At 39.9% G+C, this 26,866-nt stretch overlaps 1 long non-coding RNA gene across 1 annotated transcript; it reads left to right on the forward strand.

Annotated features, from left to right (window-relative positions):
• The first annotated feature begins 408 nt into the window (after window positions 1-408).
• On the forward strand, window positions 409-8,602 carry LOC146004197 (uncharacterized). The gene is made up of 2 exons (XR_014443900.1): window positions 409-575; window positions 8,496-8,602. It is a non-coding gene; the product is annotated as an uncharacterized LOC146004197 (long non-coding RNA).
• Window positions 8,603-26,866: the final 18,264 nt, after the last annotated feature.

Below are 26,866 nucleotides of genomic sequence, written 5' to 3' on the forward strand. Positions count from 1 at the left end.
TATTAACCATTGTATAAAATGCTATCAAGTCACATTCCTCCAGGTGCATAGTTTACCTTCCAAGCTTTGATCTCGCAAGATTCCATCGCATTGATTGCAACGTCATCTATTGTTTCACACTTGGAAACATTAGAGAAAATATTACAAGAAATGCGTCATATCCTGTGCTGGGCTCTCAGTACTTATTGTTCACATTGGTAAGGTATGTAGGTTCTTGTATTGCAAGGAGTAAACATCCAGACACTTTGCATACTTTGCATTGCCATGCCAGCCAATCAAGAGCTACTTCGTGGATGACGTAGCAATGATATCATGAGTTCTGACGTCACTAGAGGCTGCCAGGGAAGGGTATATAAAGTAAGCATTTCAAGGGTGGAGTCCTCAGTTTTGTTTCGCTAGTGAGGCAGGGAACATGGTGACCAAAGTGACCAGCGCCACGCCTAAGATGGACGTCGAAGCTAAGAAGGTCCAGAAGGAGAAGGAAGTCATTTTCCAGAAGAAACTTCTCTTCTTTCTGCTAATGTATACAACCGTGGTCCTTGCTCTCCTGCCGCTGTGCATTATTGCCTTCGCTTGTAATTATAACGTTTTGGTGCTCTTTAATTGATTTATGACTACAGTCTTTGACCACGGTCTGGTGGGGATTATCTCCATTCCATTAGTCCTGGTTTCCTAAAACTGAACGCCATCTGTGTGAAAATATTGTAGGATAAATCCAGGTAGATTTTCTAGGATAAAAATGAAAGGAAATTGTCCAATGCAGCCGGGTCCCGTGACGGAGTGGTTAACACATCGTGCTACGACGTCAGGGGTCTTGGATTCGAATTCCGACCTGGGCATGGGTGAAACAATTTCATCATATCCTCACTCATCCCCATCTTCGCAATTAGCCAAAAGTGGCAGAAAAGCGAAGTAGAATAAAATAAATCAATCAATCAAATTGTCCAATGGGAATAGTATGTAATAGAATTATAAATTTAGAGGAATTCACGTGTCTCTAGTAATTGACGATAAATTACATAGTTATATACGATATTCAAAACATTCTAAAATTCTGTAGAAGTAAAATCGCCTTTGTGTAAATCTACAGGTTGATATTGCCTGTGCGAAATAAAACAAATAGCAGAAGATATCCACCATTGGTTCGGAGAAAAATATTCTGAAATTTCATTGTAACGTTTGTGTATCTATGCACGAGAAACTAAACGTGCAACCGCGTACTGCGCACCGTGGAAATGAATTGTTCCTCGTTCCTGGGTTGATGAAAATAATAGGGTATTCCATATGATGTGGTTCGTTCTACAGATGTTTAGGTAAAGATACGCACGTTGAGAAAAGCAATACTGTATTAGTGAATTGTAAATATAAAGAAGTTACATGGTTGCTTCAAGCAGGTAAACGGAACGACGCACTATGCTTGCTTCAGTCTACGTACACTGGCGAACTTTAAAAAAAGGTCTCCCTCCTCTTAGTTAGGTTGGAAGATAGTTGGAAACACTTCATTACTCCTGTATTGGATAAGAAAGTGGGGGAAGGCAGTTGCAGACAAGGCCATCACTACCCTAAGCGTACGTAAACTTGTTTCCGGAAAGCTTTCTGTTGGAGTCTTGTCAGGCATGATCTGGGCAGTTTGTGGAAGAATTTTGTGTTCCAACCCCCCCCCCCCCTTTCTGTGTGTGTGCTCGCGCGCGCGCGCCGACACCTGTTTCTTTTTAAGTTTGGCGTATTTTTATTGCATCGACTAATTGCTGTTATGGCTGGGAATGAACCAGGTTAGCAATGGGCAAATAAAAAAAGTATAAAAATATCAAAATTCCTGGCATGAGTAGTTAGTAGTAGTAAAGGTTAGGTAAAGTCCCTCGTCCGTATAGCAACATGCCATGAAGACACATTTAGGGGGTGTGGTAGTAGGTCACCGCATATTCTCGAGCTCGGTCATTTTGGAGGGGATACGATCAGCACCACGCTCCAGCCGCTTTTTTTCGCCAGGGTTGTAGTAGAAATGAGAAAATAGAAATGCTTTGCATTCTGCGTATGTGACAGTATTCTTTGGATATTGTCCCTGAAGTATCTGTTAACATCGTAACCAACAGTTTTTTTTTTTTCAGGATAAACTAGTTGAAGGCCACGAGTGGTTCCTGAGAAGTAATGAACATATCACAGAATGCGCAATAGTTTAGCTCACGTTTCTTGGGGGGAGGGGGGGAGAATGATATACAAATTTATTCTACGAATGCTTACGTCATTGTGACCATGGAGTGTATTTTGTAGACTAACGAGGATCTGGCGTCTAGACACAAGGCGAGTATAATGGTCTGTGGAGTTTGGGCTGTGTCATACGTTTGTGATTGCCTTTCACAAATTTCATCTTAACACACCTTTCATCCTTATCTATGTGATTACTCAAGAGTAGAAGAAAAGCGAAGTAAAATAAATCAATCAATTGGTCATTGTGTCCCTGCGTTTTTCAATATTTCTTCCTGATCGAAAATTAATGTTTCACCGATGTAATGCATCACTATAGTCATGTGAATTATTATTTCCCGTCATCATAGTGTGCTTAATCATTCCTTAAAGCATAGAATTTAACGCTGTTGTCCTTAGTGTAAACGATCTTAACTGTGTGGAAGTTTTTATGTAGGCAAAAAAATGGTTAAGAGTAAATCCCAATTGATTGTTAAAAATTTAAAATATTATAACTCTGACGTGACGCATATTAACTGTTCTTAATTCGCTGTCAAGGAACGATTTCTCCTAACTAGAAAGGATTTCGGACTCCGTGGTAGAGTGGTTAACACAGCTTGCTTAAACACCGCCTTGACATTGTGTTCCTTCGGTGTTCATTGTGAGTGTCCCTTCACCAATTTCATCATTACATCGCTCATCCTCATCGTCGCGTTTAACCAAAAGTGGCAGAAAAGCGAAGTAAAATAAACCAAATCCAACATAAATAAGAAGCTGAAGGGAAAAATATTCCATTACCAAAAATAAAATATATAAAATACAGTAATTACTTTGTTGACACTGCAGTTTTTTTGGCAGTGTGTAGCTGTCTTAGGGTCGTATGTTCGAATTAGCTGACCTTAAAATATACGAAGAGTGAACGATTAATGGAAATGGGGATGCACATTTCTATTACTTTACTAAGCGTTCAGTCGTAAATCCTGTGGACACTGTGTGATTTTCGTGCAAGGAAGGGTTCCTGGGACATCAACTAGGTCGACGTTTACTTATAACGTTACGAGGGTATGGATTTCTCTCAACAAGTGCAACAAATGTTTATGGTCATTGAAATTATTTATACAATTTGTTTGAGTAACGTTGTTTTCTACCTCTTGAAATTAATGGTGACTGGAGATGAAAAGACACACGTGACAGATTCTAACGTGCTTTGAAGACAGGTCTTAAGTTCGAACCATGATTAAGGCATGTTTGCCCCATCACATCCATGTATCAATTGGTCAATCATTCTCACGCCATGGATTAACCAAGAGCCAAAAAGGCAACGTAATATATCCTAAATAGAAAATAATACAGAAAAGGGTCAAGGAAATGCACATATCGTGTCGAGTCGAGGTTGTGTGTTGCAAGACGGAAATGTGTAACTATTATCGCAAGAGCACGTTCAATTATATTAGGGCAGAACCATATATCACACAATACAGGTGAAATTGTTGTAGGTTGACGTGAATTGTTAATCTGCCTAAACTCTTAAAATACTCTAATATCAGTCTTTTTTGTTCCACTTATTATTTCAATTTTGAGGGTCTTCATGACCGAGTGCTTTGCATAGTGCTCTATGAAACCGGAGACCCTATGTTCGATTGATCGATTGATTGATTTGCTTTATTTTACTTCGCTTCTTGTGCCATTTTTGGCTAATTTGCAAATATGGGGGAGGCCTCCCCGATGGCGCAGTGGTAGCATCATCGCCTTGTGATCAAGGGTTACCGGGTTCGATACCCGGTGGAGGCACATAGTGGTTCGGATCCCACTTTAAACTGTAGGTCCAGTCCCGATTAGCCTTACTGTGCATAAAGTGGACTTCAAACACAAACTCAATCAATCAAACTCAATCAAATATGTGGATGAGTGACGATATGATGAAATTGATGAATGGACACTCACAAGTCCATGCCCAGGCCAGGATTCGAATGCGGGACGCCTGGCGTCGTAGCGTGATGTGATAACCACTCCTCCACTGGGGCCGGAATCTATTTTCGAAGCGTGGGTAATATTTAAGAGCTTATTGTGTTCGTTCATTTTTTCTGGTCACTCCAACATTCGTCCTTATCGTTGAAAGTAAACAAGAGCGATATATGGTCGTAAAAATAGCAAAAGTTACCACTTTTTACTTTTTATATTTGTTTTAGAGCTAATGACAAAAGAGAGAAAAGAAACGAAAAAATGAACAACCTATTTTCAGTCATAAAGGAAATAAATCGCCAGCTCAGAACCTGATTTATTGAGAGCTCAAAATGGACAACAAATATTTCTTCCGAGGCCAAATGACCACAGAAAGAAACGCTGTGCTAAGTCCTTGATGACTCATGGTTAACATTGCTTTTCTGTGTGGTGTTCACGACTGACAGCTCTTCCTTATCTCGGATAGAGTTTCGGCATTGACTCTGCAGTGTTTCCAATTCAATATCGGTTTTTGTTTTTGTTTTTTTGTAAAAGGTGAGGCCTCAGTGAGGCCTTACTAAATATTTACACTGTACCATTGACAACAGCTTACCATCGGCGGCGCACTAACTGTTCGCGAGAGTTTTGCTCTCAAATGGGGTGGAATTATCCCAAAGAGTATGCTCATCTAATGGTAACTGTTCACAAGCATATGTTCACTGATCACAAGCATATGTTCACTGATCCCAAGAATATGATCACAGTCGCGTCTCGCCTGTCAAACACAGAATTTGATAAACTAAAATTCACTGTTTTCTCCGTCCTTATCTGGCATTGAAGGAGCGGAACTAGTTTGTCAACGGGACTTTTGTAGGTCACTGAAATAGTACGCCCTGTAGCCAATCGCATTAAACCGCCTCTTCCTGGTTGCACATTATGACCAGTCCCAATCTTCACGATAACGGAGATCAACTGGATCATTCTTGAAAAGAACTACCAAACCTGGTTTGACTTGCTTTTTAACCTTCGCCCACTTGGAACGTTGCTGAAGACCGTTCAATTATTCCTTGGACCATCACTGCCAAATGTGCTGACAGAAGTTTCGAAGAATCTGTCATCTGGAAAGTAGGTTTCCTGCGAGGTCAGTTAGGTTATCTAGGAAGAGCTCCAAAGTAGTCTACACTGGCCGGTCGTACTCTCGGTGGTGAGATGTAATATTCACATGTTAATGTTAACATCTAGTGTTAACACACCATTCATTCACTCCTTGTTGTAACTCGCCATGCATTCACTCTTTATTGTAATTTGATATTCACCTTGTACATTTAGGTTCTAGCTTTGCATTTTTTATGCCTTCAATTAGAAAAAGCTGACGAGAGACTGCCTCATTACTCTTACCAGAAATCTCAGGGGGTGGCATCCCCCCTTGCGGGCACCCTTGCATGGTGACAAGACTTGATTTTTGTTATTTAGCTCCAATTTTCTGCCCCCTTTGGCCAATCGCTATAATGAGGACGTGCAATGATAATACTGATGTGAGGGACACTTTCAAAAAACACCCTTGTCCAGGACAGGATTATCGTGACAAGACCTGTGGTATAGTTATCATGAGGTCTCCACGTAGCTAACCTCACATCTTCAGAAGCAAAGTTGCTTTTTAAAGTGCTGTCCAACAATGCCCTGCACCGTGTCTAATCCTTACCACTGATGTGGATAGCAATATGAGAGGTGTGTGTTTCTTATAGCATACAATACGAGGTTTATCTGTATCTAATAATCGACTTGCACTCCTTGTGAATGATTATTTGGATTTTTCTCTGAGAGATGGTGCCAGAGGCTTGTGGCGATACATAGTAGCAACAGCAGACGACGGACTGGGACCAATACACTAGATTTCTGTCTGTGAGCATCAATACCAATCAATACAGCAGACGACATAGGCAAGGCAGAAACATTCATCACCCAGGTGAGCCAAACTGTATAGAAACTTAGCACCATGACTTGACTAATAACTACAGCCACACCACCAGATAATTCACGACTTCACCTCACTGCTAAGGGATGTGCTCCACGAAAGTGGCAGAAAACCAGAAGTTGTTTCAGTCTCCAGCACAGCAATGTGAAAAACAGTTTCAATCACTGAAGCCCGAAACCCGTTAGTTCTTGCAGGCCGTCCTCGACTGCATCAGCACCATACAACAGCATACCACGTGCCAGTCGTACAGGGACAAATTCGACTCCTGTTAAATCCCTCATCGAAGAGAACTGACAACACAGGGAAAGACAGTTCCAGCAGAACCAAACCCGACCGAAGAAGACAGACAGCCAAAGCGTTACAGGCCTCTCAGCCTACACTTGCACATACATAAACAACATGTGGAAGCACATAGCCTGCTACCTCCAGACCTTTTCGAATTCAGAAGCTCGCACAGCACAACAATGCAACTCGACCGGGTAGTGGACTATATCACCATTAACCAAAGCAGAAAGGAGGCCACAGTTGGAGTATTCCTTGGCGTGAAGGGTGCCTTTTACAGAATATTGTATAGATCAAGTGAAGAGACTCGTCAAAAACTCTTCTCACTACCATTACGGACTGCTACATCCACCTCCTTCGCAGCTACCCTAAGGGACGCACATTTGTTCATTTGTTGCAACTCTCCAGGTGCCAACTACCGGTGCCATCCACCTGCTTCCCAGACTTCTATAGCTACAGACGATGCAGCACACTCCATCGTCATAGGAGTCTACCAAGGCTTGAGTCAATAGAATTCGAGACATTGTCTACGCTCTGGAGAATTAAGACCAATTCCACGAAGAACAAGTCAACCTCTTTAAGCGAACCAGATAAGACAAGCAAAAGGGATTGATTCTGTTTGAGCAAGCCATGCCCTATGCTGACACTGTCCGATACGGTGGACTGACGTTGGATTGTGGGCTGACATGCAGGCAGCATATCGAAGGCCTCCAGATTGTGAACAACGCCAGAGGTTTTTCTCGCTTTCTCCATAAAGGATTCTGGTAATACATGTTGTTCGCGTTAGTTCCCCTCCAAATCTCTGCCTCACCTGCGCAATTGGGGAGCTGGCTTATCAAGGGTCAGAGTCAATACGTTTCCTTATCTCACCATGTTGAACCATCATTCCCTGATATACGTTTTCTGCTGTCTTTACTGAAATGCACGACTAGTCCTGAAGAGGGTCATTATGGATCTTAGGTGTTTTGTCTGTTTCAATCCAAGATTCTCATATGCTGCCATGTATCCAATAGGAACATGAGGTCCTCCCCAATAGCATTGTGGTATCATAGCCTTGTAAACAAAAGGTCTCGGGTTCAATACCCGGTGGAGGTACATTTCACAGTTGTTGGTCCAGTCTCGATTAGCCTGTCTGTGCATAAAGTGGACTTAGAACAATAAATCAAACAATGGGAGCATACTACGTATGTTTTATGAGTGTTTCAATTTCGATCTCTACATCCTTGCGTAAGAGCAGTTAGCTTCACTATTTACATCACACAAGGATTATAGAGGAATGTGCCCACTGGAAAAAGTGGTAATTGATTTTCTACATATGAACATATTGTTTTCTCCTCTGCGTAATATGGCCTCCCCGATAGCGTAGTGGTAAGGTCGTCACCTTTTAATCAAAGGGTAATTCGATAGCATAATCGTACATCTGTATGCAATAGAAGTTCTTCAAAATTGCAACACAAATAATCTTGACAATCATATGTCTATACATTCCTAAGAAATCAAATCATTAGTTCGAGTCTAACTGTTCGTCTAGGTTAAATATTCAGTTGATGACGTAAAATGCCACAGAATTAAACAGGTCATTTAATAATAATTAAATATTAATTGACAAACAATGTTCAAGGTTAAAGTACGCAGAGGATTTGTTTCTTTTATTTCTTGCCTTAAGTCCACTTTATGCGCAGATAGGCTAATCGGGACTGGGCCTACAGTTTAAAGTGACATCCAAAACACTACGTGCCTCCACCGGCTATCAAATCCGGAACCCCTTGATTACAAGGCGACGACGCTACCACTGCGCCATCGGGGAGGCCCTGCCACTTCCTTTGTCTTCATAATCTTTCTTTAACTACCATTCTTTATGGCGATGAAGATCCGCAATCTTTCTGTGCGCCTTCTAAATGGGATTTATCCTATCGTCCTGTTTGTATTTTGTACGTTGAGGATATACAAAAACTTTGTACATTGTCACCCTCGGATGTCCGTTGCATGTATTTTCCCAGGGATAATTTTAAGAACACCTATGAGCGAATGCATATGATTTTACATGGTTATTTACTAAGATTTTTTCACATAAAGTTGACTTAAACAACTAAGATATTTTTTTACATTACAGGGTTCCTAGAACGAGATCAAGAGTTTATGCTCTACAAGGTCATGAGCTATTTCCGCTGTCAGGTGAGTACCACTCCGTTGTATATCAGAGACATAACTAATGGCTGAACTGATAAAGTCCTCACTGGGCGGATGTTTTGGTTGATACCTACATTTCCAACTTACCTTTGTTTAGAATGTACAGGGTGGGACAAAAAAGCAACCGAAACCTGAAAATGGGATGAAGTTGGCGATTTATGTTTTTACGTTAGTATATTCTTATGATATTATGTTGATTTGGCAGTGGACGTAATTGTTCATCATATGTTCCTGCAAGATGGAGACACCCTACACATGGGCCTGGAGAACTGTTAAAGGAACTGTTTCCAGAACGTCTTGTGTCCAGAGGGACGACCTTCCCTTTTCTTCCTGACCTGAAGATGTGTCTCACCGGTAGCACGAACTCTGGAATAACTACGTGAGAACACTGACTCAGTGCTCTTAGATGGTGTCTAAACTCATCGAATGCATGGAAGTGTTATTCGAAATGACGACAAGCATGTGAAACATGTAATTGTGCGATAAATACATACCTTTTTTTACCTCACCCTGTATAATGTAGTATAGTAAAACATTAATTCTTTATCAATGTTGTGAAACATATTGAAGTGCTGAGAATGCATAAGGTAAAGTGCCCGAAATCCGTCCCCTGCCCTAAATTCGTCCCCTCTTTAACTTCCATGGAAAGTGCTGCCATTTTGCGAGAGCAGCAGGAAAATCTTCAGAACCATTCGGGTGCGTACTGGTAGTGACGTAGTTGCTTCTTTCTGTTCATTCACGCTTTAATTTTTCAAAAATAGTTAATCTGAAAGCTTGCTACAGTGTGAAATCAACTTGAAACAGTTATGTTGACGCCTCGTGGTAAGTTTTTTCATAATTTAGTGATTGATAATTATAGATTAGTACTTGAATTTTGCGTTCCAGTTGTCACAATCATGTATCTGTAGTCCTTAGGTCAGGAGCAGTCGCTATTGTCGTTATAACTGGAGTCCTAAATCCGTCCCGAGGACGGATTTAGGACCCACATTACGTATCTATCTTGTGATATATTTCATTTCTTTCCTGACCACTTAGACTAGTTTCGATTGATGTATGATCACTTTTCGACCTTTTCATAATGTGTTTAATACTTCTGTGCCTTATCCTTGACAAGAAAATTAATGCTAATTAATAAATAGTATATACTTAAAGTTCTATGAAGAAGGTGGCGCCAGCGGGGGGTCCGAGGGGGATGTGCCTTCCTCCTCACTCAACACACAAGCTACAGCCTTTAGATGTAGCATTTATGTTTCCTCTGAAAATTCTATACGCAAAGACTATGGACAATGGTTGGCCTCTAACTCAAACAGAATTGTGAGGAAACTACAAGTATCCAGTTTGTTCTGTGAAGCGTACCTTCGTGCTGCTACTCTTGAAACTGCCGTCAATGCATTTAGGAAAACTGGAATTCATCCGTTTGATCCCGATGTCATTTAAGAGAATGACTTCATAGCCAGACAACTTGAAGAGCCAGAGGTGCCTGACAATGGAGGGAATGATGACAACCAGAATTCTCCAGCTCCACCTCAAGTGGTCAGTCCAAGAGACATCCAGGAAGTTCCAGTAATCCAGCCTTCCACATCTTCTAGAGCCGGGACCTCATTCTTGGTAACAGGAAGTCCACATAAGATGTCTCTAAAAGCCTCTATGGAGAAGAAACAAATGGCGGAAGAGCGTCAGAAGATACAATCCCAATCAAAGGCCAAAAAAAGTCTCATCATTGAAGATAAAGATCAGCTTGGAACATCATCGACACAACCTCCCGAAAATAAAACATAGAAATATGACTCAAGTTCAAGCGACTCTGAGGATGAAACACAAGTTCCACTGGTGTCCACCGATGACGAGGATAGTTCAAGCGATGAAGATGAGTCATGTCCTATTTGTGGAAAGCTTTTTTCCCAAGACAAGCGAGGAGAGAAATGGGCAAAGTGTTCGAAATACGTCCAGTGGTGCCACGAGATGTGTTCATCTTCAACAAAAGTCAAAACCTTTGTTTGCGATTTTTGTCTGGATAGGTAAAAAGATGTAACTTAAGTATAAAAATGTATAAACATGTTTTCATCTCAATAAATTTATTTCAAGAGATTTTAACACTGTTTTAATAAAATTTCCCATAAAAATAAATTAGTAGATAATAACTGGAAAGGGGACGGGACGGAATGAGCATACCCTTTTTTGAAAAATCAGAATTTGCTATCTTTTGATTATTTCCTTTTTTTTTGGTTAAGAAAGATTTATTTATTAGAATCACACCAGCAGCACTAGTAGGTATGGACTTGAGTTGCTTCAATCAGTTATTGTATTATTTTTAACTTTAAACACATTTTCAGAATTGGAGATTTGGCTTTGGAGGACGGTATTTGGGCACTTTACCTTAGTGTTCAATCTGAAATGAAATGAAAAAATGAAAAACCAATCAGTGATACTGGAAAGAAGAGATTATTTCTTTCTATGCAAATTGATTAAAACTCTTCACTATTCTTCATCATAAATTAAGAATAAAATAGGGATAAATACCAAGTACAGCCAATACGTTCGTGGACTAGCCGCATGGTGTCGTTGTGGTTCACTACAGCTGATAGATTGCACCACGGGATGGTGCCGTATCAGTTCTTCTCTCGTCCCAACAAGAGGCAATTAGTTACGTGCATACGGTGTAAGAACTACGGTCTCTGTTGAATGCGAGCGTTGGAATTCGAGAATGTCGCAATTTGAGCGGCGGGCAAATGTCAAATTCTTCCACAAATTAGGTAAATCCGGTAGTGAAACGTTTCAGATGATTATGCAAGTGCACGGGGACGACGCCTTGGGGCACATTGCTGTGTTTAAGTGGCACCAACGCTTTGCATAAGTTTCAGTTGGTGTTTTATGTCCACTTTATGCACAGTAAGGCTAATCGGGACTGGACCTACAGTTTAAAGTGGGATCCGAACCACTTGTGCCTCTACCGGGTATCGAACCCGGGACTCCTCGATTACAAGGCAATGACGCTACCACTGCGCCATGGGGGAGGCCCGCTTTGCATAGGGAGAGACAGTTTGGAGGAAGATGAGTCGTTCACGAATGAGCACAACTAAATGCAAGATCGAAGAAGCTGCAGCGTTGGTGCGTGTAGCAGTAGGAATTAACCATGAAACGTGGCAGAATATTCTGTCTGGTGACCTGAATATGTTACGTGTTACCCAGCAACGTGTGCCACACGTCCTGACGCAATACCAACGTGACGATCATGTTACCATTTGCGATGACCCGATCAGTAGTGCTGACGACGATGGGATGTTTCTCAACCAGATTATAGCAGCAGACGAAACATGATGTTTTCTGTACGATTCGCAACTGAAGCAACAATCGGCCACCTCGAAATCACCATCATCACCAAGACCGGAAAGAAAACAAAACAAAACAAAACGCGTCAGGCTGGTCAAGAGGCAAGGTGATGCTTGCAATGTTTTTTTACTCTTTGGAAATTGTTCGCATGGAATTCATCCCACAAGGAGCAAGTGTAAACAAGAACCGCTACAAGGAGATCCTTCGCGGCCTACGCGATTCAATTCGTCGCAAGCGCCCTGATCTGTCGCGTACGAAGAACTGGCTGTTGGTACATAACAACGTCCCTGCACATCGCTCTGTGCTTGTCCAACAGGAACTGGCAAGGCAACAGGTCACCGTTTTGCCACACTCTCCATACTCGCCTGATCTCGCAAGATGCGATTGCTTTCTCTTTCGCCACTTGAAAGGAAAGCTACGTGGGCGTAGACTTCATTCTGCCACAATAGAAGCCGTACAAGATCATCCTGCCAATATATTTTAGCAGTGTTTCCAACAGTTATACCAACATTAGCAGACGTGCATAGCGGCCAAAGTCGACTAATTTGAAGGATATAGCAGTGGCGAATAGACATCTTCTTTTCTGTGCCCTCCTGGACTTCCACAGGGACGGATTAAGGGCCGAACGACCCGCCCTCTGGAAGGCGACGCCTAACCGGGAAGTTCTCCTTTGATGAAAACACCAAAACCTAATTTCTGGTTACATTTTTTTTAAATAGAAATACATTTCGTAAATTTTTCTTGCTCGCTTCGCTCGCAGTTTCTTTTTTCTTGCAGTCTCTAGTTCAGAGTTTAGAATAATCTAAATGTCTAAATGAAGAAATATGTAAAAGAGAATGCCATGGCGCCCCCGTGAAATTATTTGTGCCCTATTAAATTAATGTTGTTTTCAGTTTGCAAGAAAATTGGATCTAAAAATTTCCTTGCTCGCTTCGCTGGCAATATATAAATGTCGCATAAACAATACGAATTATATTCGTCATGCATTTTCTGTCTTTCAAAAATACAGTTTGTTTGTTTGTTTTCCATTATTAGCTAATGTGAAATTCAACGTGTTGAGAAAATATTTCAAATTGTTTGTTCCCATATTATTTCTTTAGCATTAGCACCAGCTTGTACCCCCTTTTTGCGTGAATCACGAGGATAACAATGTATTTGATGTTACTACTACACTATTACTACTACTACTATTATTATTGGCACGTATATCCTGGTGCTTGCACCCACCCCTTAGACAAAAATTCGTGATTGTGCCTCTGTTCTCTATTGAAATATGCTTCTTTTTTTAGCTTTTACTTTATAGCTAGGCCATTGCAATCAACGATTTCTTGGGGCGCCCTCTTAAGGAAAATTACCACCGGCCTCTTATCAGTACCAGTCCGACCCTGTTTCTAAGAGAATGATTTACTAAACTTTCTGAAGATGTCGAACCAGAATTTTAAGAATGAAACTCTCGAAATTAATAATATGAAGGAAAGCATCAACATTTATTCTCTTACTTTCTTAAGAAGATATACGTTAGTGGTGACTTACTCTACAGAACCAAAGAATGTTTCAATAAAATTGAAAGAAATAGTTAATTACTTTTGGCATATTTTGGGAGTGAAACACCGCTTGTTATGTCCGTAAACTATTAGTGTTTCAACATGAACTTAAAACTTAGAACAAGAAAGAGTGCTTTGAAACAAACAAAACACGCGTGGTTAAACGGCAATATTTAATTTCAAGTTCGAAAATTCATTTCAGATACATGAAAGTTGACTGACTACACGTAACACGTAACAACTCAAAGAACAATGAATATGCAGGCAAGAAAGTGAGAAAGGAAGGCAAACCCATTTAATGTATACTTAAATATTAATTTGGCACGGCCCAAATAAAGAAACTATATCTTACGTATAATCTCCACACAAAATTAATCCCGTTACATCTAAAGTTACGACATGTAGAGATTGAATGTTGCAAATCTCGAAAAAAATCAATATTCGAACATGAATTACTAAGAAGAATGGTGAAATTTACATATTGTGTCATGTTTGTTAAACACTTTATCTCTTGGTTTACTGTAGATAGCAATACAGTTGTTTTGACACTCTTTGGCGGAGTGGTTAACACAGCATGCCAGGGGAACAGGGTTCGAATCCCAACCTGAGCATAAGTATTCTTTGAGTGTCCCTTCTTCAATTTCATCATATCATCTCTCATCCTCAAAGTCGAGATTTTTCAAAACTGACAGAAAAGTGGTGTAAATGAATATAATTCCATCAACCAAATGTTTTGCATTAATTTTTCATTTTATATTGTATACCTTTTAGATTTTTACATCATACTTGACTGGATATTTTGGCACTTTTGCTGCATATATCTCCAATATAGTGATATGAAAGAAAAGTATGCTTACTTGGCCTTGGTAAAGGAAAGATCGAACTCGTATATTCAGTTCAATCACTTGTCCCAGAATGTATCCAATGCAACAATTAACAATCAATATACATGATAAAACTCTGGAATGTTTTGAGTTTCAGATACATTTAATGTTTCACCCAGTGTTGTTTAACATGCATTAACGTGTTTTTATTTTATTGTAGGATAAGGATGCTGAGAAGATCCTGGAGGGGAAAGATGGAGCACTTGCCTTCTCCAAATAGAAATTGAATACTGGACTAAGGCGAAAGGTCCCCAAATTCTAATAAAACTCAATAAAAATATTTCTTAAGGATAAATATATTTTTCTATTTAAATACCTTTTTAACCCCAGCTTACCCATGCTGTACGAGAAACTTACTTACCTGAGGAAAGGGGGTGGGCTCCCAGGTCCAAACTTTTTTATCATTAAAATTCAATAAGATAAGACAAGATTTATTTCATCCACGAATCACATGTTTGAATTTACATGCTATGACATCGGACATGTCAATTTGCGTTCACATTACAATATAGTAATACAATGAAATACAATAATATAATATAGCGAGTTGTTACAATAAAATGATACCTTAGCCTATTACAGTTTTATGCTGGAAGGGGTGTACTCGTATTAGTGACACAGTCTATTATGCAAAAGTAACACCAGTAAAACATGTTGAGGTTACAATAGGCTATATAAATAATCAGTGGCGTCGCGTGGAGTAAATCCTTGGGTGTTCACAGCCAGCCTAAAATCAGAGAAAATGTACACCCCCTCCCCCAGATCCAGGGGGCTACAAACACACAGAGAGATCAATTGTTGATCACCATCGCAGAGAAGAGAACAGAGATCCTAAGTGACATTGGTTAATCGAGATACAAAAGGCGAAATATTAGCCAAGATTCGAAGCTAAAATTTCTTTTTTTTTTCTTCAAGTGACTTTGCCAAATGTAGAAGAAAAGTAATATAAAAGTACGAATATAACAGGGCGTGTTTCATCGAGGATACGAACCTCGGAGCTTGTATTTGTAACGCATTGTGTTAGACTTTCCGCCAGAGTGCTTAGCGAAAATACTTTTACAAAATACCTAACCCCTCCTATCTGTCGCCCGTGAAGACTCCCTCAAAAACAAGGAAAATTTACCAAGTTAAACAATGCAAAAATTCATTTGCAAATTTGAATTATTGAATGTCCTTACTTTTCTCCTCGCCGAACTCCGTGGCAGAGTGGTTATCACAGCGTCCTACAACGCTAGGAGACCGGCTTTCGAATCCCGGCCAGGGCATGGATGTTCTTTGTCAATGTTCCTTGATCAGTTTCTTCATGTCATCACTCATCCCCATCTTTGCGATTAGCGAAAAGTTGCAGAAAAGTGAAGTATAATAAACGTAACCAATAAACAATTACTTCTCTCTTTATTATAGTTTTGAAAATTCATTTTTCTTTACTGCTAAGGATTAACCCCCGCCCTCAATTTAGCTAATCATGATACCGTCGAATAATTTGTTATTTTAAATAGCTATTTGTAATTTCACAGCAGCTTCCGTATATTTCATTCGTAAGTCTCTGGCAATGCTAAACTTTCATGATGAGAATTACAACTCGCGAAACTTAACAATTATTGTTTTAAAGCTTATCTATAGGAGTTTATAACAATTATAATTTATTTTGCATAAAAATGTGATTCGTAATTGTCCAATTCGTTTTACGTGTGTACTAAGATATTGTTTTCTGCTAACAGCTGTCTTAGATAGATAATGTCTAAACGAAAGAAAACTATTTGCAATGGAGTTGTTGAGGAGGTTTGCGGCCTTAATTCTTGGTGAAATTTATTCGAAAAGAAAGATATTAGGCTAAAACATCGAAGATCATAAGAATTACTATAACAATGCAAACAGTGCTTGCATTATATCTTAAATACTGCTTACTTTTCTCCAATACAGAAGCTAAACAAAACGAAAAATAAAATGCCTCGTCTCTCAGCCGTTATCGGCATCCTCTGAACAGTTGCTGCCATCTGTTGACAGTGTTCTTTCAGAATGCACACGTGCTCCGATTTCCAGTTTCCCCCTTGGTTGTTTCGACTTCTTCCGTCGAGCTGCATAGAACACAGGAAGAATGCAACGGAGGGAGTTCACTGCGCCAGATGTACCCCGGAATCTCGTTGCCTAACCTACTGGGACTTGTCTTGTCAACAGTCGGGGGAAATTGGGAAATTAGAAGCATTGTGAACGGAAATTTTGCTTTGTAAACTAAATATATTGAAATGTAGTGTTTCATTGTGCAGAAAAGAAAACAAAGTGAAAAATTTCCTTTTCGGTTGGGGGGTTCGTGTGCTCCGTGAACCCCCTTCAGGCGACGCCTCTGCTTCTGATGTGTTGGAAATATCAATTTTGAGGTAGAGCGGTACGAAGTATTAAAGGGTGTCCAAAAGTCACGTAACCTAAACGTAACTTTTGTATAAAACGGGATAGGAGCTTGCTTTGGGTATTAACTTTGTTTATTAAGGCGTTCAAGAATAGTGAGGACTATCCCATACAGCACAAATCTCAAATGGATGTCCATAGGATACCCACAATGTCCAGATTGCATCCATGGATATTGTGGATATCCCATGGACGTCCCATGGATATTCGGTCCTGGATATTCAGCTTTGGATATCCATGGGACGTCTTTGGGATATCCCGTCCTGGATATCCAGAGAATCTCCCTTTCTGAATATCCATAAAACGTCCCTTTCTAGATATCCATGGGACATCCAGTTCTGGATAGTCATGGGTTATGTGGTATTACGTCCACGTGTTATCACAAATTTCACATGAATGTTTTGATATATGTGTAAGGATTAAGTCATCGTATCTAGTCTCAATTATGTTAGCACCAGTGGCGTAGCGTTATAATACGCCCATACTCCCGGCGTTCCCCGATTTAAAATTTCAAAAATGCTTAAATGCTGTAAATATAAAGTACAACTTGGCTAATTTCATATATGTTTGACCTTCATGGCATTACAATAGCTATTTTTCGTGATCCGCTTGCAACGCTCCACTAACAACACTCGTTCTAGTAATTTTTTTTCAATGCCTTTCCTGGCCGGACGCCGGGCAGGTTCGGCGTAAAAGACTATATTCCTTGCTGTCTATCTGGAGGGAAAGCTTGGATCTCTACAGCACGCGCGCAAATGCTCTCTCTTACACCAGCGTACGGAGCAGAGGGCTACGTGATTGGTTCATGTGACCCTTCCTGCCTTCTGAAGCAGACGACAGCGGTAGAATTCCTATCCTGTTCTTCGCGCTCGTGCCACTCGTGCTATGTGATGCTACAATACGCAATATTGACTGACGTAACTTTACCAAACTCAAATATACCACTTCTTAATGGCCACTGCATTATATAATATATCGCACGAACAGAGATGTGCATTAAAAACTAAAAGATCAAGAAAGTTTTTGTGAAATAAATTGGTGAAGTCCTCGTGGTAGAAGTTCAGCCTGTGGCTGCTCTACAACTTAACCCGCAAAACTATTATTTTTTAATTTATTATTATTATTTCGTTAGTATATCTAACTGCTTAATATTGTGTCAATGGAAATGTTTAGCATTCATTTGAAAACTCTTAACATCGAATGGTCTCTGGACAAAATTATTTTAAAACGTTTATCAACATTCTCAAGATGTAATAAACAGTGGTCTGAATTACTAATCGGCACTGTTACGTCAGTTGAGTGTACGATAGTTGGATCATCCACCCACCTCCGTGTCAGTGTGTTTTTCACAGCGCGCCAAGACGACAGAGGCCCCTGATTCGAATCCCGGCGTGAGCACGGGCGTTCTTTGTGAGTGTTCCTTCTTCAATATCATCACTCATATTCGCGATTAACCAAAAGTGGTAGAAAGCGAAGTCAAATAAACCAAATCAATTAGTAGTTGGATCCTCCACAACAATGACGTCTACTGTTCTTCAGAGGCGCTTGTGATTCAGGTAGGTTTTATAATGACTTGCGACATACGGAAAGGTATAAAAAAGGTATAAAACACAAGAGTTCAAAATATTTGTTGCATAGTGAGGCATAGCTAAAACATGCATTGATGATGCTTTATTGAAAACCCAGCTGACTTCATGCAAATAAGCAATACCTGTGCCGACTAATTCCATAAGTAAATTATTAAGCAAAAACGGGCCTATTCTTCTTTCGGAATTGGCGTTCCCACATGAAATGCCCATGCTTCTCATTAGTTAGCATTCAAACTCTGTTATGCAATAATAAATCGTAACAAAAGAAGAGGAGACTGGTTCATAGACAATTTTATTCATGGACTTGGTCTTCTTCAACACACCATGTACAACACGAGAAAAGATAAAACCCTTGACTTCATATTGTCCTCGTTTGAAACCTGTGACGTCACGCTCTCTTTGAATCTCCTTCAGTCGAACCACGAGTCGCTGTGCGCTATGTTCAAAATCCCGGTGAAAACGGGAGGTTCCCTTCTGCACCCTCCCCCCCCCCCCCGGCATAAGATTCTGCTGTGGAAGAAAAGGCTATGGGACGCCGTCCGTCGAGCCATTGACCTTTTCAACTGGAACCTGCTTTCCGAAGGGACCGTGACTGAGGCTGTTGAACTGTTTAAGGACGTGATTCATGCCCTAATTCAGGACTATGTGCCACATAAAACAATGAAAAGTAAAAAGTTTCCCCCGTGGTTCGATAAGAAGTTACAACATCTGTTGCACAACAAAAAGAGAGCATGGCAGCTGTGGAAAAGTTTCCCCAATCCCCCCACACACAACACTTTCAAAGCACTTCGTAAGCATAGTAAAGACCATATGAAACAAAAATACACAGAATATGTAAACACAGTCACAAATGAACTCCTTACTAATCCGAAGAGATTCTGAACATTGATAAATTCACAGGCACAAACCAAACGCATCCCTTTGGAAGCAACACACAATGGCATTTCACTGTTGGTAATGATATAGCTGAACTATTCAATCAAACATTTCAAAATAATTTTGTTTCAAATTATGTTTTAGATCACCCGCCTATTAAATCTATCTGCTGTCACTCTCTTTCTTCCGTCTTTACAGAATCAGATGAAGTCTTGCACTACCTTACCTCCTTATCTTCTCGCCGAGAATCTGGACTAGACAATATTCCTACTATTGTCCTTCAAAAAACAGCTCACTCACTAGCTACTCCTCTTGCAATGTTATACAATAGGTGCTTCTCTGAAGCGTGCTTTCCCACTCAATAGAAGAAAGCATATATCATTCCTATTTTTAAATCTGACAATGCAAACGATACTACATGTTACAGGCCCATTTCTCTCCTTTCCATACTTTCTATTGTCTGCGAAAAGATTCTAAAAATAGACTTCTAAAATTCACATCCCCTTACATTAACCCAGCACAACATGGCTTTCTTCCAAATTCTTCATGCCTTATCAATCTGTCTTCTATTCAATCCTGTGCAATAAACGCAATTACTAATCGTAATCAGTTGAATGTTGTGTACTTTGATCTGTCCAAAGTTTTGATTCAGTGGATCACCATTATTTATTGCATAAATTAGCTAAAAGATTTAATATAACTGGAAACACGTTAAAAATAGTGGAAGACTATCTAAGAAATAGACAACAACGTGTTATACTTCCTGAAACTCATTCTAACTGGCTTCCTGTTATATCTGGTGTGCCGCAAGGAAGCGTTCTTGGTCTTCTGTTTTTTGTATTATATCTGGATGATCTCACAGATCTCTTTAATTCCCCAATCTCAAACACAATTCTAATGTTCGCCGATGATTGCAAGATTCTGAGAGAAATAAAACAGCCATCAGACATGCAACTTCTCCAAAATGACATAAATAGATTCTCTGAATGGTTTAAGCGATGGAAACTGACCACAAACCCTTCGAAATGCTCTTACATAACAATTTCATTGAAACAAAGCATTCTTGAAGGTAATTATACGCTCACCGACACCCCTCGAGTTCCTCTGGGACCTCTGGTATCTATCCAAACGCTAAGTGTACAGATTGACGTCTTTGCGACCTCTAGTATCTGCCCATACGCTAAATGTACTGGACGACATCTTCTGGGACCTCTGGTATCTGCCCACACGCTAAATGTACTGATCGACACCTTCTGGGACCTTTTCTATCTGTCCAAAAGCTAAATGTACAGATTGAAATCCTCTGGGACATCTGGTATCCGTCCACACGCTAAGTGTACAAACGCATATCTACTGGGAGTTCTGGTATTAATCCACAGGCGAAATGTACAGATGGACTCCTTCTGGGACCATTGGTATCTCTCCACAGGTTAGGTGTACAGGTCGACATCTTCTGAGATCTTTGGTATCTGTCCACACGCTAAATGTGCAGATCGATATCTTCTGGAGACTTGTGGTATCTGTCCAAAAGCTAAGTGTACAGATTGACATCTTTTTGGACCTCTGGTATCTGCCTTACACGCTAAGTGTACAGATAGGCATCTTCTAAGACCTCCATTCAGGCTGATATATGTCGATATTTAGTCTGGAAGTGAAGAAAGTAAAACCACTATTGATCTGGTGCAAAGTATGATTACATTTATTTTTTAGGCATAGAGAAATATCACGAATCTCACTTATTGTTGTGCATGAAGATCGTGAAATTTTTATGCTGAAGTTTGCCATTGGATTTTTGTTAATGTTTGCACCTATTTGTTGCTACACAGTAGAAGGGGCTACAGTATATGTACTCTTTGGTTACAATTTGTTTGATGATTACCAATCAATTCCATGTTCATCAAGTGACTGACTTCTCCCATCCTATCTGCTTAGCCTCATCCAACTCTATGTTATGTCCTGTTTCTCTCGTGTGTTTAAATATCGCATTTCTCTCTCTCTTAAGTCGTACATCATCCTTATGTTGTTTCGACCTGTCTTTCAACCTCTTTTTCGCTTCTCCTATGTATACACTCTAACATTCTTTAAACTTCACTTCGTAGATAATCCCTTCTTCTTCTACTCCTCTGATTTCCTTTTCCTTGTTTGCATTCTTCGCTATTCTTAAGATGCTTCGCCCTACCTTCCTGTAAGTTTTAATGCCCGCTTTCCTAAGCACTTTGCATATATATTTTCTATGGTCTTCCCCATACTCCTTATTCCAAACCACCTGACTTTTTCTTTCTCTTCCTCTGTTTCTTTTTCTTCCTCTTCTCCCCTGCCACTTTTCTTCCTTCTTCTGTTTATGTCCAGTCTATCCTCCTTCTCGTAGCCATTCTTTTCCAGCTGTTCCATAGGCTATTTATTTTGCCACCTTTTTCACATTTTTTCGTGCATATTTTCTACATTCTGTCTTCCATATTCTTTATATTCTTTTGTCACCTCACTTACATCACTTCTTTTGTGGCAGAATACCCCTGCTGCACACTTCTTCTGATGCCACGCGGTTTCAATTTCTTGTCCACTCTTCCTTTTTATCAATATCTCTAGGTAGCTTATCTTGTCTTCTTCTATTTCGAGTTCCAACAATATCCCTCTTTATTCATCTTGTATTTGTTTGGCAAATATGTCGAGCTGCCTCTTCGTTCCCTTCCATATGCCAAAACAATCGTCCACATATCTGAAAAACAGAATTATTTTGTCACCTCCTTTTTCGACAAGTTTCTTTTCCCATTCATTCATAACCAATTCAGCCAATGCAGTCAGCATATTGAGTTTTTCATTAGCTATCACTTCGAAATGCGATAAAGGAAAATTTGTTCCCCCAAAGTATACCAAAGTCTTGATTTTGGCAACTTGGCCAATAGAGTATTCGTCACATTTACTGAAGGAATATATTCGTTGTCTAACAAATCACTCGATTGTAAAAGAAATATATGATATGTAGTCTAGGCATTTACAGAAATAAAATATTTTATTTTCGAATTACCCTTGCTAGAATACTTACGTTTTGGAAGATTATTTGCATAATTTTTATAATCATAGTTTGTAGGTGGGCAGAGGATCTGTTGTTCCTTTGAATCAGTAAATTCCACCAACGACAACTATCTTCAACACAGATGAATTTTTCGAATGTTAGCATATCGAATTCCATAACTACTTTAAAACTGGTTTTGTATAAAAGGCTTATACTAATGCACTATCCCCATAGAATCACAAAACGTAGAACAAATTTAACAAATTTTCCTATACATTGCTGGTCTGAACTTCCTGAATAGCATAGTGGTATGTAAGCTTCATTAAAAAAATATCCACGAGAGGGGGGAACAAGTCAATACGTCATCAAACTCATATTACATAATAAATAATAAGAAAACAGAGAGAGGTAACTAAATGAAACTTTATAATAACCAGAAGTTAAAGATTTATCGGCTATTTTATCTGTCTTAACACAAATGCTGAAAACCCATTAGAATATAACTAAACCCCTACGAAAAAAGGGAGTACAAATGCTTCAAAAACAAGGGTCAGTTGGGGATCTACAAATTTATTCCTACACGTTTCTCAAAGCAATGTTTAATATATTCAGTACTAAAAGTACACACAAAAAATGTTGAATTTATTTACTTTAATGTGATTTAAATGTCTTAGAAAACGTTTAAATAATTACAGAAAGAAATGTCTTACAATTCGCCAAAAAACATTAATTGGCATAAGTGATTCTGCGCCAGAGAAGTTTTCCAAGGTGTCATCGAAGATCGGAGGCGAACACGTTTTCCAAAGTAAAACGATGGTGCCATCCAGGATCTAAAGTGAAGACGTATTTCCTAGTAATACGATGATGCCATCCAAGATCTGTGGCAAACACGTTTTTCAAAGCAACGTGCTGGTGCCATCCAAATTCCGTGGGGAAGACGTTTTTCAAAGCACCGTTATGGTGCCATCCAAGGTCCGTGGCGAAGACGTTTTTCAAAGTAACGCAATGGTACAATCCAAAATCCATGGCGAAGACGTTTTTCAAAGCAACGTGATGGTGCCATCCAAGATCCTTGGCGAAGACGTTTTTCAACGCAACGCGATGGTGTCAGCCAAGATCCGTGGCGAAGACGTTTTTCAAAGCAACGTTATGGTGCCATCCAAGATCCTTGGCGAAGACGTTTTTCAACGCAACGCGATGGTGTCAGCCAAGATCCGTGGCGAAGACGTTTTTCAAAGCAACGTTATGGTGCCATCCAAGATCCTTGGCGAAGACGTTTTTCAACGCAACGCGATGGTGTCAGCCAAGATCCGTGGCGAAGACGTTTTTCAAAGCAACGTTATGGTGCCATCCAAGATCTATGGCGAAGACGTTTTTCAAAGCAACGTTATGGTGCCATCCAAGATCCATGGCGAAGACGTATTTCAAATCAACGTGATGGTGTCATCCAAGATCTATGGCGAAGACGTTTTTCAAAGTAACGAGATGGTGCCATCCAAGATCCTTGGCGAAGACGTTTTTCAAAGCAACGTGATGGTCCCATCCAATGTTCGTGACGAAGACGTTTTTCAGAGCAACGCGATGGTATCATCCAACATGTGCAACAAGGCGATAAACATTTTCATCATCACTAGGACATACCATTCAATATTATCGACCAAGATAATATTATCATTAGGTACTGGCATAGATCGAAAAAAAAATAGAAATTGAAAAACATGCAGTAAACTACTTTCTCGTGACATGAAATACGATGAACAGTCACTTGATGAACATGGAATTGATTGGTAATCATCAAACAAATTGTAACCAAAGAGTACATATACTGTAGCCCCTTCTACTTGTAGCAACAAATAGGTGCAAACATTAACAAAAATCCAATGGCAAACTTCAACATAAAAATTTCACGATCTTCATGCACAACAATAAGTGAGATTCGTGATATTTCTCTATGCATAAACAATAAATGTAATCATACTTTGCACCAGATCAATAGTGGTTTTACTTTCTTCACTTCCAGACTAAATATCGACATACATCGGTCTGAATGGAGGTCTTAGAAGATGCCTATCTGTACACTTAGCGTGTAAGGCAGATACCAGAGGTCCAAAAAGATGTCAATCTGTACACTTAGCTTTTGGACAGATACCACAAGTCTCCAGAAGATATCGATCTGTACATTTAGCGTGTGGACAGATACCAAAGATCTCAGAAGATATCGACCTGTACACCTAACCTGTGGAGAGATACCAGTGGTCCCAGAAGGAGTCCATCTGTACATGTAGCCTGTGGATTGATACCAGAACTCTCAGTAGATATCCGTTTGTACACTTAGCGTGTGGACGGATACCAGATGTCCCAGAGGATTTCAATCTGTACATTTAGCGTGTGGGCAGATACCAGAGGTCCCAGAAGATGTCGTTCAGTACATTTAGCGTATGGGCAGATACTAGAGGTCGCATAAGACGTCAATCTGTACACTTAGCGTTTGGACAGATACCGGAGGTCCCAGAAGAACTCCAGGGATGTCGGTGAGCGTATAATTACCTTCAAGAATGCTTTGTTTCAATGAAATTTGTTATGTAAAAGCATTTCGAAGGGTTTGTGGACAGTTTCCATCGCTTAAACCATTCAGAGAATCTATTTATGCCATTTTGGAGAAGTTGAATGTCTGATGGCTGTTTTATTTCTCTCATAATCTTGCAATCATTGGCGAACATTAGAATTGTGCTTCAGATTGGGGAATTGAAGAGATCTGTGAGATCATCCAGGTATAATACAAATAACAGAGGGCCAAGAACGCTTCCTTGCGGCACACCAGATATAACAGGAAGCCAGTTAGAATGAGTTTCAGGAAGTATAACACGTTGTTGTCTATTTCTTAGATAGTCTTTCACTATTTTTAACGTGTTTCCGGTTATATTAAATCTTTTAGCTAATTTATGCAATAAATAATGGTGATCCACTGAATCAAAACTTTGGACAGATCAAAGTACACAACATTCAACTGATTACGATTAGTAATTGCGTTTATGGCATAGGATTGCATAGAAGACAGATTGATATGGCATGCAGAATTTGGAAGAAAGCCGTGCTGTGCTGGGTTAATTTAAGGGGATGTGAATTTCAGAAGTCTATATTTTAGAATCCTTTCGCAGACAATAGCAAGTGTGGAAAGGAGAGAAATGGGCCTGTAACATGTAGTATCGTTTTCAATGTTAAATTTAAAAATAGGAATGATATTTGCTTTCTTCCATTGAGTGGGAAAGCAGCCTTCAGAGAAGCACCTATTGTATAACATTGCAAGAGGAGTAGCTAGCGAGTGAGCTGTTTTTTGAAGGAAAATAGTAGGAATATTGTCTGGTCCAGATGCTCGGTGAGAAGATAAGGAGGTAAGGAAGTGCAAGACTTCACCTGGTTCTGTAAAGACGGTAGAAAGAGAGTGAGAGCAGATAGATTTGATAGGCGGGTGATCTAAAACATCATTTGAAACAAAATTATTGTGAAATGTTAGATTGAATAGTTCAGCTTTATCAATACCAACAGCCGAAATGTCATTGTGTGTTACTTCTAAAGGGATGCGTTTGGTTTGTCCCTGTGAATTTATCAATGTCCAGAATCTCTTCGGATTAGTAAGGAGTTCATTTGTGACTGTGTTTACATATGCTGTATATTTCTGTTTCATATGGTCTTTACTATGCTTACGAAGTGCTTTGAAAGTGTTGTGTGTGTGTGGGGATTGGGGAAACTTTTCCACAGCTGCCATGCTCTCTTTTTGTTGTGCAACAGATGTTGTAACTCCTTATCGAACCACGGGGGAAAGTTTTTACTTTTCATTGTTTCATATGGCACATAGTCCTGAATTAGGGCATGAATCACGTCCTTAAACAGTTCAACAGCCTCGGTCACGGTCCCTTCGGAAAGCAGGTTCCAGTTGAAAAGGTCAATGGCTCGACGGACGGCGTCCCATGGCGTTTTCTTCCACAGCGGAATCTTATGCCTGGGAGGGGAGGGGTGCAGAAGGGGAGTCTCCCGTTTTCACCGGGATTTTGAACATGGAGCACAGCGACTCGTTGTTTGACTGAAGCAGATTCAAAGAGCGCTTGACGTCACAGGTTTCAAACGAGGACAATATGAAGTCAATGTTTTTATCTTTTCTCGTGTTGTACATGTTGTGTTGAAGAAGACCCAGTCCATGAATAAAATTGTCTATGAACCAGTCTCCTCTTCTTTTGTTACGATTTATTATTGCATAACAGAGATTGAGTGCTAACCAGTGATGTAGCATGGGCATTTCGTGTGGGAACGCCAAGTCCGAAAGAAGGTTAGGCCCGTTCTTGCTTAATAATTTACTTATGGAATTAGTCGCCACAGGTATTATTTATTTGCCTGAAGTCACCTGGGTTTTCAATGAAACATCATCCATGCATGTTTTACCTAGAAAATTAGATGCCTTACTATGCAACAAATATTTTGAACTCTTGTGTTTTATACCTTTTTTATACCTTTCCGTATGTCGCAAGTCATTAAAAAACCTACCTGAATCACAAGCGCCTCTGCACAACAGTAGACGTCAAGGTTGTGGAGGATCCAACTACTGATTGATTTGGTTTATTTTACTTCGCTTTTCTACCACTTTTGGTTAATCGCGC

This window comes from Lepisma saccharinum, chromosome 21, assembly GCF_977018435.1.
Source record: "Lepisma saccharinum chromosome 21, izLepSacc3.1, whole genome shotgun sequence".
Lineage (NCBI taxonomy): Eukaryota > Metazoa > Arthropoda > Insecta > Zygentoma > Lepismatidae > Lepisma > Lepisma saccharinum.